This window comes from Anas acuta, chromosome 4 (assembly GCF_963932015.1).
Source record: "Anas acuta chromosome 4, bAnaAcu1.1, whole genome shotgun sequence".
NCBI classification, from domain to species: domain Eukaryota; kingdom Metazoa; phylum Chordata; class Aves; order Anseriformes; family Anatidae; genus Anas; species Anas acuta.
Genome location: NC_088982.1, coordinates 60,273,301 through 60,288,443, shown reverse-complemented (window position 1 = coordinate 60,288,443; position 15,143 = coordinate 60,273,301). Strand labels below are relative to the sequence as shown.

Below are 15,143 nucleotides of genomic sequence, written 5' to 3'. Positions count from 1 at the left end.
AAAACAATAGAGAGCATTTATGTATGATCTAAATGGAAAAACTAAATTATTGTTACGTGCCATAATGATTTTTTGTGGTCACTTTTATATCATTTTCAAGAAGATTGTTAAGATTTTTTTCCAAGACGTAGCACAGTATTAACTACTGAATCACAATCTGTTTTTTTTTTTTTTTTTTTCTGGCACTGATGCTTTGTTAAGTATTGTGTCAGTCCAAAATATCAGTACGCTAGTAGTAAAGGCTATGAACACTGCAAGCAGACCGTCTGAGAAGACACCAGAGCCAGGAGCCACTACTTCGAACAGCCCCTACACTAACTTCATTGAAAATTACAATAAACACGGTAATTTTCCTCCACAATTCACCTATTCAATCTTTACGTCAAATCCCTCTGCTTAGCTCAACAGATACGTTGTGAAAGTACATCTGAAAGCAGTTTCAAAGAACACAAACTTGGCTTTGTGTCTTTGCATTACGTGCACACACTCACTAAAGAACACAAAAACTTTAAAATTCATTACCAAACATACGCCATTTAAGCTCAGCCATCAAATTACGAACTTTGTATATACAAGGGAGGAGATGTATTGCCTGCCAAGATGACATTTATACTTGAAATAAACAAGCAGCACAGCCTAGATTTCCTAATGCAGTGGGCTGTTTACAGGCTCTGATTTTCAGGTGCTGAGCACTCAGACCACATGCATACAAACAAGCCACATGCTTGTGAATACACAGACCACACATTCAAACCCCCAGAACTTCATTCTAGAAACTGGAAGGGACTGGGTTAAATCAGAGCTTGTGCTGTCCTCAAGCCCTGGTACACCTGATCTGGGGACATACTTTATCCTTATATTTTGCTGGAGGAATGGACAAACATGTACAGGAGGAAGACATGAGGAGGGCACAAGGAGAGACAAGGGCATTTGCAAAAACCTCTTAGAATCATCTAGTCCCAAACTTGCTAAAATAACCCTGCGTCATGAAGAAATCAGCTGTGAGCACGCTACCAGCTACAAAGAGCCACAAAACCACAGCATGGCTTGAAGCGGTTCTGCTGAAGGGAAGGAACTGCAGCAGCTGGTTTGGATTCTGAAATATGTTTGAATAAAAAACAACCAACCAAACAAACACGTGTTCAAGACCTACAAATCTGCAGAGAGCATCAAGACAGCCTCAGAGCAGAAACAAGGCCCAAAGTGGGAGCCTTGCTCAAGTGATTCTCCTGTTTTCCCTCTACAGTCTCCACAAGCAAGGGACTCTCGGCGTTGACCCTTCCTATGGCATTGGGTTTGGAGGCCATTTCTACCGAGTTTATTTATCTCAGCCAGCTCCTGTGGGCCTCAATCTAGCTACAACAAGTTTTCTGGGCACTTGTGACTGTTATGAAATGGAGTGACTCAGCCAGGCTACACCAGAGAGGGAACATCTTTTATTTGCTCACAGAAACTTAATAAGCCATGGGAGAAAAACAAAACAAAACAGGTGTCAGAAAAGATGCATCCCTACATACCTTTACTTAAAAACTTTTTGTTCTGGCCTCTGTCCTCCTTTCTGTCTCCTCACACACTTCTGATCATTCTGCCTTCCTCCCAGACCCACAGATCTGTGCTCCAGAGACTCTTCCCCATCTGTCAGGGGTGCAGGTGAATCAAAGTATCACTCTTTATTTACCACCAGCTTTTTCCTCATGTCCCCATTGCCATGGTAAGCAGCAACACAGCATGAAAAATAAGGTCAAACCACGGCCTACATATCCCACTAGCCATCTGGAAGAATCATTTTTTGAGAAATCTTCTGGCTTGGATTTACCTTTCCACCGTGAGCAAAAGCCAAGTCCAACTCAGCAGTCCAGATTCCTAACTGAGCTCCTGGAATACCCAGGGACAAAAACCCATCCCCAAAACACTGAACCCAAAACTCCTCTCTCTATACACTGGGAAGTTCCCTGTAGGTTATCAGTGTTACCTGCTTGATCTGTGCTAACCTCATTCTGCTTCTCCCCACAGTGTGGCAGTCCAGGTCCCAGACACATACCTGCACTGCTTTGCTGAGCACCCCCAACATCTCTTCATGGGAATCGGTGACTATTTTCCATGTTTCAGAAACTTTACAGTCTATCCTGCACAAATTACAGTGTTATATATTTATGAAGACAAAGCAGATTTCCTACCCATTTTACTATACCACTGAAAATCGTGTTTGTATGTCTTGGATTACTCATAGATAATGCAATTAGCATCGAAGTACAGCTATGTAAACTCTTAATCAAACATTGAAACAGAGGAAAAAGTTGATGTAAATGAACCCTGGAAAGAGGCAAAAAGCACTTCAGTACCATGCTGAAGTGCTGCAGGAAAGATGAAAATTACTGTGGTAAGTACAGCATGATTTAGGCCAACCTAAGAGGGAGGCTCTCAGCTTTGTGAAAACCTGGGCTGACGCAGATGTTCAGCGTGAGAGCTTGTGTCCTGGAAACAGTTATGAAGGCACACTGTGGAGCACCAAAAAGGCAGAAATGATGCCAGCATACAGCAGCTCTCTGTCCTGTATCAGCAGGAGTCAAGCTTCAATCACCTGAACCCACCAGAAAATGAGACTTCAGTATAAGTCAGCACTTCTGAGCATTGAACAGGACTATTTGAGAGATGAGAACAGAAAGTACAGGACTGACAATGGTGTTTACAGGAATATCCCAGCATGAGAATGGTGTTACTTTGATGTATCTTTATTTTCAAACCATACTAAGTGTCCAGCAGTGACAAAATTTCTATTAGGAAACCCACACAAGCACGCTGCTGAATTTAGAGTCACCTGCCACAGCCTGCCTCTGTAGCAGTCCACGTGCTCCAGGAATCCACAGCCTACAGGTTGCAAACTGCTCCTCTAGATGAAGCCAAAACACAGAGAGAAACTGATGATGGGAGAAGAAAGAGCCTTTTATTTCCACACCTTTATGTCCAGAGCAAAAATGAGAGGATTCAGGATATGCAAGAGTCTGTATGCAGTCCAGAGTGTCACAGCTAAAAACTGGAAATTATATTCAAGATTATGCAGGGTTATTAGAGGGGAGAGCAATCAGTGGATTGACAGTGCCTCAATTTATTGGGAACTCTCAAAAGATACTCACTCACTCCCTAGGATCTATCCATCCAGCTGTAAAGCACTGGTATCTCCTTAAAGTGGTAATAGAAACCAGGCTGGTACAGTGATATCTGCTGAAACTGTGCTGCAGAAAACAGGTTTGTGAAGGGAGATCGAGCCCGTTCACTTCATTTCACTAAGCTCAGCTTAGATACTCCTGTCAGCAATAACCCCAAACCTCCTGGAGCTGTGCAAAACATCCTGAAGGCAAAACACAAAACAGCTGAATAGGGGTGCAGGAAAAGAGTATGGCTAAGTGAGGAGGAGCAACACAGTACCACCCCAAGTCTTGTCATCCCACCCTGTAGTTGTACAGACATTTATACCAAGTTTACTATTAATTAAGCAAGTTGAAAATCACAGCAGAAAGGCAAGAGTAAAGTAAAAAGCAGTGAGAAAGGCTGTAACGTACTGTCACTGACAGAAGCAGCAGCGGGGATCCTTTGGAACAAGGCTGTTCCCAAACGTGTTCACAATGCTTTTGTTCAGCTGAAGTTTTCCCTGCCTTCTTTCTTGTGCATGTAGAGGCAGCAAGAACACACACCTGCACCCAGAAAGTCACAACCCAGCTCAGCACCCTAGGCTTAGGTGAACTATGTACTGGGCAGGACGGAAGCTTTTCACTTCTGTGTTATCTCCTGTGTCACCTAAGCAACGTCTGAAATAACTTTGCTGTTTTGGAACTTCTGTGTTACATGAAACCAAAAGCAGCTTCATGTCAGTTTTAGTCTGGGAGACTGGCTAAGGGACAATTCTAACTGCAGCCTACAAGGATTCAAATGCAGATTCACCTTAGTTTTGACTTTGATATTATATCAGAGACATCAGCTGTTTTTCCCCCTGCGAATCACAACAAATATTACACTAGAGTCCCTATCACTTGGAAATAAGCCCTCTCTTGAAAGAAGCCTTACAAGTAAATGCAAAAGGATGTTCTGAAGAAAGAGCAAAAGCTCTCTCACTGCACTGAGGTGACTAAAGTGGAGCATGTCAGAGTCTTTCCAACACAATACTGTACTTTCTGGGTTACCACGTGCAGGTTTCAGCCTCTTTCCCAGTGCAAGAGGGTCTATAAATCGGTCTGGAAGACAGCTCTGATAAATTGGTAGATGACAGGTATGTACACAACTATGTCACCAGAATGAACACCAGCCTACGCAAGCAAAGTCTCCTTCCTAGAGGCAACAGGATCCTGTGCAAGTCATTTTCACTGTCTGTTTCTTCATATTTCCAACTGTAGCAAAGACAACAATGACATGTTGAAATAATACAGTGAAAGAAATCACAAGTACATTTGTACTTCAGATGAAACCACACTCTGTGGCTTCCTCTCTTTGCAGAGTGTCATGAAAACCCAGCCAGCTGACTTAAACTAGACACTGAACTTGAGGACATTTGGAACTTGACAATCTAAATGCAACCTTAGCAGTGTATGAGTTAGTATTATTATTAATATGCTGAATACTACGTCTCCAAAACCTCAGTGTGAAATACTGGAATCCTCCAGAGGGTAGGTTATTTGCCCTCCCCACTGACTACATTGTCAATAGACATTAATTTAAGAAGCCCATTTACCCCAGGTACAAAGTGTGGGGGGTGCTGAAAGGAAGGAAACTGTCAGGGACCGAAGCTTTCCTGTAACAGAAGAGACTCACCTATTATCTCTCTGGTTCTCTGGAGAAGAGCACATTAGTCAAACAAGACGAAGTTTATAGTGGATGCAAAGGAGTCCCTGAAGACTCTCTCCTCACCTCTAATTCCCTCCCTTGCTGTTTTAAGAAAGCTGAAATCTTTCACAACTTATACCAGTGGGAATGTACTGTTACCAACCTTCTATAAGAATTATTTTTTATTTTTTATTTTTTTTTTAAATTTAGGATGAAACTCTCTAGGGAAACTAAAGAAATAGACTGTACCTTCTCTATGAGTACCAGCACTTCTGTAAAGCAAATACCATAGTGATCAACAATCTCAGCTAGAGAGCAGGACCCCAGAGCTTTGAAACTCATTCTCTTAGGATATAAATACAGTCCTGTGTCTGTATTTATCTATATATGTATATAACCCATCTGCTTTCCTAAATCTCCTCTCACAGACCACTTTTGATTCATGCATATTAGGAAAAAAAACAACCATCAAGACAGTACTATTTGCTGCATTACAAGTTGCAGAAGCACAAAATGGCATGAAATGCCTAAGCCTTTTTAATAAAGATGTTAATTGCTACGGATTACCTGGCACACATCTTAGCTCTCTGAAAAAAAAAAAAAAGTCATGCAGGTGCTCCCTGATTAAAGTACTCCTGGAGCGGAAAAGACATTGGACAACCTGCCTGTTTTACCTGGCTGCGTAGTAATGGCACTCAATGAATATGGAAATAATTGGGAATCCTAGACAAATATATAGGAGGAATGGCCCAAATAATGGGTATGGTGGACCTGCCTGCAAGTAAAGTCAAATTGTTACATCAAACAAGTGAAAAATCCTTTGCATTGGCGATAGGGATTAAAAAACAGAGATGACTTTAATAAAAGGCCTGAGGGTTCAAACACTGATGCAGAAGTCTTTTCAAAAGCTCTTGAAGTCTGTCATCCTAGGAAAGAGGTGAAACAGGATTGCTAAATCCTTATTCCTAACTCCAATTTAGATCACATCCAGAACCAAGGCAGGAAAAGTTTAAACCATATTTGGACAAGTCCAAAGGCACACGCACACACTGTTTTAAACTCTTTTGGCCACATCTGAAAATTAAGGGTCCTTATTATACCAACAGGTTCTGAGATGTGCTCTCAAAACACACGTTTTCATGCACTTTACAGCTGTAACAAACTAGTTTCTTGGTAAAGCTAGTTCCTGAGCATTTTAGAGTCAAGGATTATTTTCCCTTCTCTAATGCTATGAATTTTTCCTTTCATTCCTTCAACATTACATAAGTGCTTTTCATTTCCTGAACAAATCTTAGAGAAAGCTGGAATATTTGTGGGATAGCTTATTAATTCCTTCATAAATATAAATATTTGGCTCATTTAAGAAGTAGAAAACATCAGGATCCCACCACCATGCTTTATCTCAAGGATTCACCTTGTACTGTCCTGTAAACTGGAAGATAAGTGACATTTAGGCTTTTTTCTGTCCCTTGACTCTAATCCCTACAGTAGTTTCTAAGGTAGGAAACACCACTTCCATAATGAATGCAACTTAAAATATTTGTATTTCGATGAATTTCAGTTTACTGGGATAAACTGATATTCTGATTTGTTACATATCCACCTTAGATTTATTTTGTTAATTTAATAGCAATCTGATGAGAGAAAACAAGTGTTGGTAACCTGTTCCACAATACACACTATTGTATATCTTACCAATAGCTTTCTATAGTTTCCGAAGTTAATTCAAAATCTCTTCCCTGAACACAAGAGGCTTCACTTTCCCATAAAAAAAAAAAAAAAAAAAAAAAAAGTTTCCTGTAAAAAGTGTGTTTCAAAACTGTTACTTCTATTTCCAGACTACTCTAACTGAAAAGGAGTGGTTTTCTTAGGTACTGGCTCCACATTAAAAGTGCACACAGGAAAGACTGTTTGATGTGCCAGGGTAAAGCTTCTCCTTTTCAAATCCATGCTACTCAACGTTTCCCACTGTGAAGGACGTCAGCACCTATGTGTTCACTGTAAATGTCAATGAAAACACTGATTGTAGGAAACATAAAGGTAAAGATCCCAAATAGAGACAGACATATTCTGAGAGAAGAAGGATGGCATTGTCTGAACAGTGTGAGTTGTAACCTTACAGCCCTATCGGGGTTGGGTGACTGGTTTAATAAAGGTAAAAACAGAAATGCACACAGTGCATCCTTCGTAACTGGAAGCCCCTTTGTTCCAATACTGAGTGATTAACGCTGATCTCTGGCACATGCAACGCTACCTAATTATGCTCTGATCACCATGGCCAGCACTTTAATAGCTATCTTCAACAGAAATTCATAGAGAAGAAGACTTAAAAGAATTCTTAAAGTATGTAAGGACTGAAATCACAGGACTAATGACTCTGCTTCACTACCCCCTTAAAAGTAGTCACAGTACCTTTGTAGCAGAAATGGCAGTGTAGGAGATGCAGCATCTTACCTTTCACCATCTGAATCCCAGAAAAAGCTACAAGGGAAACAGAAACTGGTGACCATCTTAATAACACATGAAAGCCACTGAAACCACTTGTTTTAGTGTATGTGCTTGGGAGCTCACAAAACAGAAACTGTAAGAGAATTTCCTCAAAACCTGAGCAACATTACATACAAATTATTAATACTGGTATCTGGCTGCAGGCTTTGAAAATCTGGATCCAGTTTCTCACCCTGGAGAGGAAGAGAACAGAATTATTTAGTTTAAGAACTGTCAACTATTTATAGCCTTAGCTTTAAAAAAAGTTTCTCCGAAATAGCAAGCCAGAAGCCTAGTGCTGCCTCAATCCTCTCCAGGAGAAACGGTTCCCAAGGGTCTTTGCACTCTGTTCCAAGGTTGGAAGAGTGCAAATTGTTCCACATCGTCTTGCCAGTAATTTTCAGGATCACAGTTAGTCACACAATGGAGAAGAAAAATGAAAAGAAAACCCCCAGTGTTTCAATAGTTTCTATCAGTCTTCTGCTAGTCTTTCTGAACAGGAGGGTGATGCCCATGTCCAAGTGGCTGGTGTTTGTCTCCCTGTTTTCAAGTCAACACAAGATGAAGACTATGGCTACCCATGTGTGCATGGAGGGTAGCTCACTTCATCACAGGACAGACTTGGAAATGAAAGCTATCATTTAGAATCATAGAATCATAGAATATCCTGAGTTGGAAGGGACCCTTAAGGATCATCAAGTCCAACTCTTGACACCGCACAGGTCTACCCAAGTTCAGACCATGTGGCTAAGTGCACAGTCCAATCTCTTCTTAAATTCAGTCAGGCTCGGTGCAGTGACCACTTCCCTGGGGAGCCTGTTCCAGTGTGCAACCACTCTCTCTGTGAAGAACCCCTTCCTGATGTCCAGCCTAAACTTCCCCTGCCTCAGCTTAACTCCATTCCCGCGGGTCCTGTCGCTGGTGTTAATGGAGAAAAGGTCTCCTGCCTCTCGACACCCCCTTACGAGGAAGTTGTAGACTGCGATGAGGTCTCCCCTCAGCCTCCTCTTCTCCAGGCTGAACAGGCCCAGTGCCCTCAGCCGTTCCTCGTACGTCTTCCCCTCCAGGCCTTTCACCATCTTCGTAGCCCTCCTCTGGACACTCTCCAACAGTTTCATGTCCTTTTTATACTGTGGTGCCCAGAACTGCACACAGTACTCGAGGTGAGGCCGCACCAGCGCAGAGTAGAGCGGGACAATCACCTCCCTCGACCTACTAGCGATGCCGTGCTTGATGCACCCCAGGACACGGTTGGCCCTCCTGGCTGCCAGGGCACACTGCCGGCTCATATTCAACTTGTTGTCTACCATGACCCCCAGATCCCTCTCTTCTAGGCTGCTCTCCAGCGTCTCATCGCCCAGTCTGTACGTGCAGCCAGGGTTTCCCCGTCCCAGGTGCAGGACCCGGCACTTGCTCTTATTGAACTTCATGCGGTTGGCGATCGCCCAGCTCTCCAACCTATCCAGATCCCTCTGCAAGGCCTTTCCACCCTCAACAGAGTCCACAACTCCTCCAAGTTTGGTGTCATCAGCAAACTTGCTCAAAATGCCTTCTATTCCTACATCCAGATCGTTTATAAAAATATTGAAAAGTACCGGCCCTAAAATGGAGCCTTGAGGGACCCCACTGGTGACCGCCCGCCAGCCTGACGCAGCGCCATTCACCATAACCCTTTGGGCCCTGCCCGTTAGCCAATTGCTCACCCATCGTATGATGTTTTTATTTAGCTGTATGGTGGACATTTTGTCCAGTAGGATCCTATGGGAAACCGTGTCAAAAGCCTTGCTGAAGTCCAAAAAAATCACATCAGCTGGTTTCCCTTGGTCCACCATACGGGTGATCTTATCATAAAAGGAAATCAGGTTAGTCAGGCAGGACCTACCCTTCACAAACCCATGCTGGCTGGGACCAATGACTGCTTTGTCCCCCAGGTGCGCCTCAATACGTTCGAGAACCATCTTCTCCATGATTTTACCAGGCACTGATGTGAGACTGACAGGCCTGTAATTGCTAGGGTCTTCTTTCTGACCCTTCTTGAAAATCGGCACATTTGCCAGCTTCCAGTCTACCGGGACCTCTCCAGACTCCCAGGATCGTTGAAAAATAATTGAGAGAGGTTCCGCGATGACGTCCGCCAGCTCCTTCAGCACCCGGGGATGAATCCCATCCGGACCCATGGACTTGTAGGGATCCAGGTGGAGTAGCAGATCCCGCACACGTTCAGGGTCGGTTGGGAGTTTGTCATCCCCACCGTCCCGGTCCTCCAGCTCGGGGCACCCTGGGTCCCGAAGCCCATCATCGGCATTGAAGACAGAGGCAAAGAAGGCGTTAAGCGTCTCTGCTTTGCCTATGTCATCGTCTGTGAGAAGACCTTCCCTATTAAGGAGCGGCCCTATGTATTCTTTAGTTCTCCTTTTTCCATTCACATATCTAAAAAAACCCTTTTTATTTTCTCTCACAGACACAGCCAGCTTCAACTCTAGGTGTGCTTTAGCCACACGAATTTTCTTCCTACAGACACGAGCAGCATCCCTGTATTCTTTCCATGTCACCTGGCCCTCCATCTTTTGGAGATTTGTCTATCTACTTGCTGCTGAAGGTGAAAACTTACCGCAAATTTTGTTCCTACTGTTTTCCACTGCCCAAACTTCTTTGCTAGACTGTGCCTAGTCTTGCTCACAGACACCATTTGCAACAAGGAGCTTATTGGGATGCTTGAGTTACTTCATGCAATCCAGCTACTATTACACTCCACCTCTGCAAACCTTTTCTCTTGAGCTGGGAGCGAGCCACAAATTAAGCTGGCTAAATGGCTAGACAGCTTTAGTGGGGCAGCAGAATTGCACCTTATTGGAATTTAGGGCAAACCCAAGTGTTAAATGCTACTTGTACATCACATATAATGCTAGTGCAGTCTTACGAACACTTCTCTCGCCAGTTTTCGTGGTGCTCAACATGGAACAGTTAGTGTGTTACCATCCTGCCTGAAATAATATAAATAATATAAACCTGTTGATGATGAACCAGAAAACAGAACCCAAAACTGCCCCAAAACTGAGAAGGTAAACCATTGCTTTCAGAATAAAGAATGCAGGAGGGTAAAAGCAGTCATTTTGTGACATGTGCCAGGAGTTGGACTTGATGATCCATGTGGTTCCCTTCCAACTCAGGATGTTCTATGATTCTGTGATTTTACAGAGCTGAAGATTGCAAGTCCATAGGTTCTAGCAAAGGAAAGAAGCAATATGGTCTGGGTTGTCTCTGACAGTCTATGGAGGTGATGTAAATAACCCACAATCCTCTTTTTCTGCCCACGTAATTAAACGTAGTTAGAAGTGGTTGCACTGCTGACCCTTCAAAAGTAGAGACTCAAAATTAGTACTTTTGAAAAAAAAACAAAAAAAACACAAAATGAACCTGCAAAGTCTCTGATGCCTCACCATTGACTTCTCTGATGCCTGCCAGCCACAAGAAACTTATAAGCGGGCATCCACACAAAGAATATCACAATCAAGAATTCCAAGCACACAGCCTGGAAGACCAGGCTGCCTTGTCTCTGTTTTTCAACAAAGGTGTGAAACAAAAGGAGAGGTCTGCTGTACCTCTCAGTGGTTTCTACCTATAGCCATAGCCTAAATGAGCAGTTAATGAACTGAAACGAGTGGAAACCTGCTACCATGGCCCTAACTTTTGGTGCCTTGTTGCAGCTGAGGTAGAACACAAGGAGTAAAGTGCTTTCAGCTTAATCAACAGGCTCACAGCATTTCTCGAAGCAGATGCTGACAACTGCCATTGAGCTGCTCCAGCTCCCTGGAGGCTGTGGGAGACATTCAGCGCGTGGTATTTTTATCCAAGCCTTTATTCTTGAGCCTAAATGCAATCGAGTCGCAATGAAAGGGTCCCACTCAATCACATGAATAAGCAAAACCACCGGGGTTCAGGCAAGCCTTCCAGCAGCGTGGCATTGTGCCAGAGGCTTCTCTGCAGACCAAGACATGACTTCAGACTTGACTTCTTTTTAGTAATATTATAACAGTGCCGAGAGGCCCTCACAGGCTGCAGTTTCACAGCCAGTCTGGAATGCACACCATGAGGCAGTCAGGCTTAAATACGCGCACCCTAAATAAAGGGAAAGCAAATTTGCCACATGTGACACAGATCCATTTCTGTCTACCCCTTGGCCCATGAGCTCTTCAGTTTATGCTCCGCAAGTCTTCTAACCCATCACCTGCTTCAGTGGGCTCGTCCTTAGCGCAGAGCCATGTGTTACTACTGTTTATCTTCTGTTGAGCAGCCTTCTGACTCATGTGCCTATCCACAACATTTCCCAGAACGTGGCCTTTCTGCATTTCCCCTCATCTCCTTACATGACCTTCCCCTCAAATTAAGCCATTCACTCTGGAGCAGTAGCTGTTTGACCACCCTGCCAGTAAAGACAGTTCCATTTTCTCATTTTTAAAATAAAAAGGTGATGGAAATATGCCTTGTTTTTGGAAGAAGTGTTTATAGGTTCTGTTTGGTGATAAACTTTTTATACGGTGACATTGGGCAACCAGAACCAAATCCATAAAGAGAAAACTTAGCTGATCACAATCGCTTGGCTCTGACCACGTCTTTCTGCTTTATACCTGCCAGGTTGACCTCACCTCCCAGGACTCCATCAGGAGCACTGCTTCTGCCCTTGTAACATCAATGCACAATTGGTTCAAAAACCCAAGTCCACAGGCTACAATACCATGGAGACATATATACAGCATGCTGAGGCAGGCTCCATGGCACAAGGCTCCATGGCACAAGACACAAAATGGGGTGGGGTTGGGGACGAAACACTGCAGCCACCCAGCCTGAACAGTTTTGAAAAGACATCTGAATGAGGGATTCCTCAAGAATCTTAAAGCGACCTGAGGTATGCTCCCAAAGCAATGGTGTGATGGGGTTTTCTCTCAAAGAGGTACCTCGGGGGTGCTCACAAACAGGCTCTTTCCAATCAATGTGACCTGACAGGTAAGCTGTGTCCAAGCATGAAAATGCTGTCAGAAGAGGATCAAACTCATCAGACGGGGTAAAGAAACCTTTCTAGCATAAACTAAGTAGAAATAGATTAGGCATGCTAATCACATTGATCCAAAGATCCGAAGGAGCACACCAAGGCAACCACACCTACCCTCCTTCCCCACTCCTGCTTTCTGGCAAAGTGATGCCCTACACACACCCTCTGCCAGTGATGGTGCACTAGAGATGGATGTAATTTGTTGACAACAGGCTTCAGAAACTGTGTTATATAATGGCAACATTGCTTTATTATTACTGCTTCATTTTAAGGTTCTTAAGGCAATGTGAGATATATTCAGTGGTAGCGAATAAGCTTTTTTAGACTGTGTAAAACAGGTGGCAGACATAAGTTGTGTACTTGCACTGTGACATGATATGAATTTGTAACTCCCCGAAACAGACGACAAAATGCTAAGACTTAGCGCAACATTTCTCATTAGAGAAAAGTGAGCTTTAATGGGCTTTAACACCACCTTTGAAATAATTTATTCAAGTAAACTATAAATGCTTAAAAAGTCAATATTCTTACTCTGTAAGCTTGAAAATAATTCACTCTAGCTTTGCAACTCTAACGTATATCATTCCCTACCCCATCCTATGTGAAAAGCCTCCTGACAAACCATTAAAACAGATGTCTTGAATGAAGCCACCATCATTTGCAATTCAAACAGCAAACTTTCAGAGATGTGCGAAGCCAAACAAGATAGATTTAGGATGATTTTCTAAACGAAGAAGGTTCCTGAATCTGCAGTACAGCACGTCTGCCTTAACATGATTTCTCTTGTAAGAGATGCCACAAATATCCAAATGAATTGATTTAAACAGCAATGAAATCAGAGAAATCATGTCAAAATCTTGCATGTAAGAATTGTAACGCTGCTACAGAAATCGGCAGAAGAAAAAATAACCTCAATTGAATGGCAACATTTTAAATTGCTTGAAGAGAAAAACAAATAGTATTATTTCCTAATTCCCCAGACACTACTCAGAAATCCTTAGCAGTGGTATCCTCTACCAATTCCATTTTCATTGCAGTTGCATATGGCCAGTGTTGCGGTGACATCTTCCACCTGAACTGTCACAACAATGATTTAATGTTTCAGAGCGATCTACTTCCCCTAACAGGCAACGTTAAGTGGAAAAGGAAATAAACACCACGATAGGAATCAATATATTTTCTAGACCTTTATTTTAGAATTCTATTAAAAAAGAATACACCAACGGTGCCCTGTGTGTTTGAAAACAATTCTGCTTATGTTAAACATTACCATAAAAGTCATCAGCTTACAAGGAAAGTGATTCACAGTGGAAATAATCTGTAACTCAGTTTTACAAAGTTTGCATAACAATTGCCTACCCAGGGCAAGAAATCCACTCACACACTTAATGTAATAATAAGAGAGGAGAAAACCAAAGCAATTGCAGAAATGATATATCATTAATCTAGGGTACACTAGCTAATAGAAACATGCAGAAATGCAATAGCTATTGATGAAATAAAAATATAGGATTTCAAGTGTCACGGGCAAGGTTTTGTGACAAATATTCACATTTTATCAACAAGAAAAATACATAGCAACACGATAATCTCAGTAACTATGCATGAAAGAAATACTGCATTTACTTCATATTCTAATTTCAGAGGTAGGGAAAGAAGGTTGCCTTACCTCAAATACAGCTTGAAGAGTGACATTAACAGTATGCTTACAGCCTGTCTTAGTTCTCTTGATAGCAGTCTAAGAAAAAATACAAAATAGTAAATAACTATCTTCCCTGCAAACAGCATGTGCCCAGGAGCAACATGCTTCCCAGTAAAGCATGTTGAAAAGAAGTAAAAAAGCACTCAAAAAGACAATTGCTTCAAAATAAAAAGGCAAAAATCCTTATACCTGAAATTACCAGTAAGGTTTATTACATTTTGAGAGTAGAGACACTCAGGAATTTAAATCATACTGACATAAATGTGATGTCATCTCCCTGTTTTCAATAAAATATTAATTTGGTATATACAGAATAAAGACAGCAAATTCATCTGCACAGAACTCAGTCACGGAAGATGTGAAAAGATTCCTATCCCAGCAGAAGGCACACATGAGCTTAAACGATATAACCTTGCTAACTTGCTTTTTCCTCCCGAACTACAGTGCTTGCTAAAGCTACACTCAAATGTTAAATGCTTTGGTCAAGAGTTCATCCACTGACCTGCAAAGAAAGCCTTGTGTTCAGCTCCAACATTTTCTAACAGCAAACGATAAAAAAAAAATAGTTTCATGGAATGAACTGTTAAAAAAAGAAAATCCTCACATAAGCTTTCCCCGAGGGGGAAGAAATATCCACAAGCTTTAAATTGGCCAGGCGGATTTAAGAGGAAGCGAAAAAAAAGCAGCTCTTTCTGTTGCGTCAAAGAGCCCACTGTGCAATAGGAACAGTGAACGGAGTTGTTAAACTGGCAAGCTTCTGCTGAAGACAGCTTTTCAATATGCTCTCAGCATCGTCTCCCCGGGCTGGCTGGAGACAGTCCCACTCCTCGTACATGAGCTGTGCTCCTTCAAGAGGCAATCGCTCTTAAGGACAGTTTCTATAAACACGCTGTTCAACTGGTTTCGCTGCGGTGATGAGGGTAATTACACACATACCTGCATGCATGTACCAGAATTGCATGTTCTTGGGGGAAATGCAAGCGTATTCCAACTAGTGATCATTACCTCAGCTTAAGAGCAGGATGCTATTGATGCCTGCCTGCCTGCCACGACTCTGTTCCCTGCTTATGCCATTCGGTGTGCTGTTAG

The 15,143-nt window shown here is 42.5% G+C and overlaps 1 protein-coding gene across 7 annotated transcripts in view; it reads right to left on the bottom strand.

Moving 5' to 3' along the window:
- Positions 1-14,756, bottom strand: part of CSGALNACT1 (chondroitin sulfate N-acetylgalactosaminyltransferase 1) — a 45,562-nt gene extending 30,806 nt beyond the window's left edge. For 2 of the 7 annotated variants that reach the window (XM_068681546.1, XM_068681545.1), the window contains exons 1-2: positions 14,557-14,756; positions 14,022-14,090 (exon numbers count right to left, since the gene is read on the bottom strand). The gene's annotated coding sequence lies outside the window, so the exon portion shown is untranslated. Of the gene's footprint in view, positions 1-3,560; positions 3,714-14,021; positions 14,442-14,465; positions 14,514-14,556 lie in introns of those variants that run through there. The other 5 variants (XM_068681548.1, XM_068681547.1, XM_068681549.1 and 2 more) reach the window with 4 other exon arrangements.
- Between the last annotated feature and the right edge of the window lie 387 nt (positions 14,757-15,143).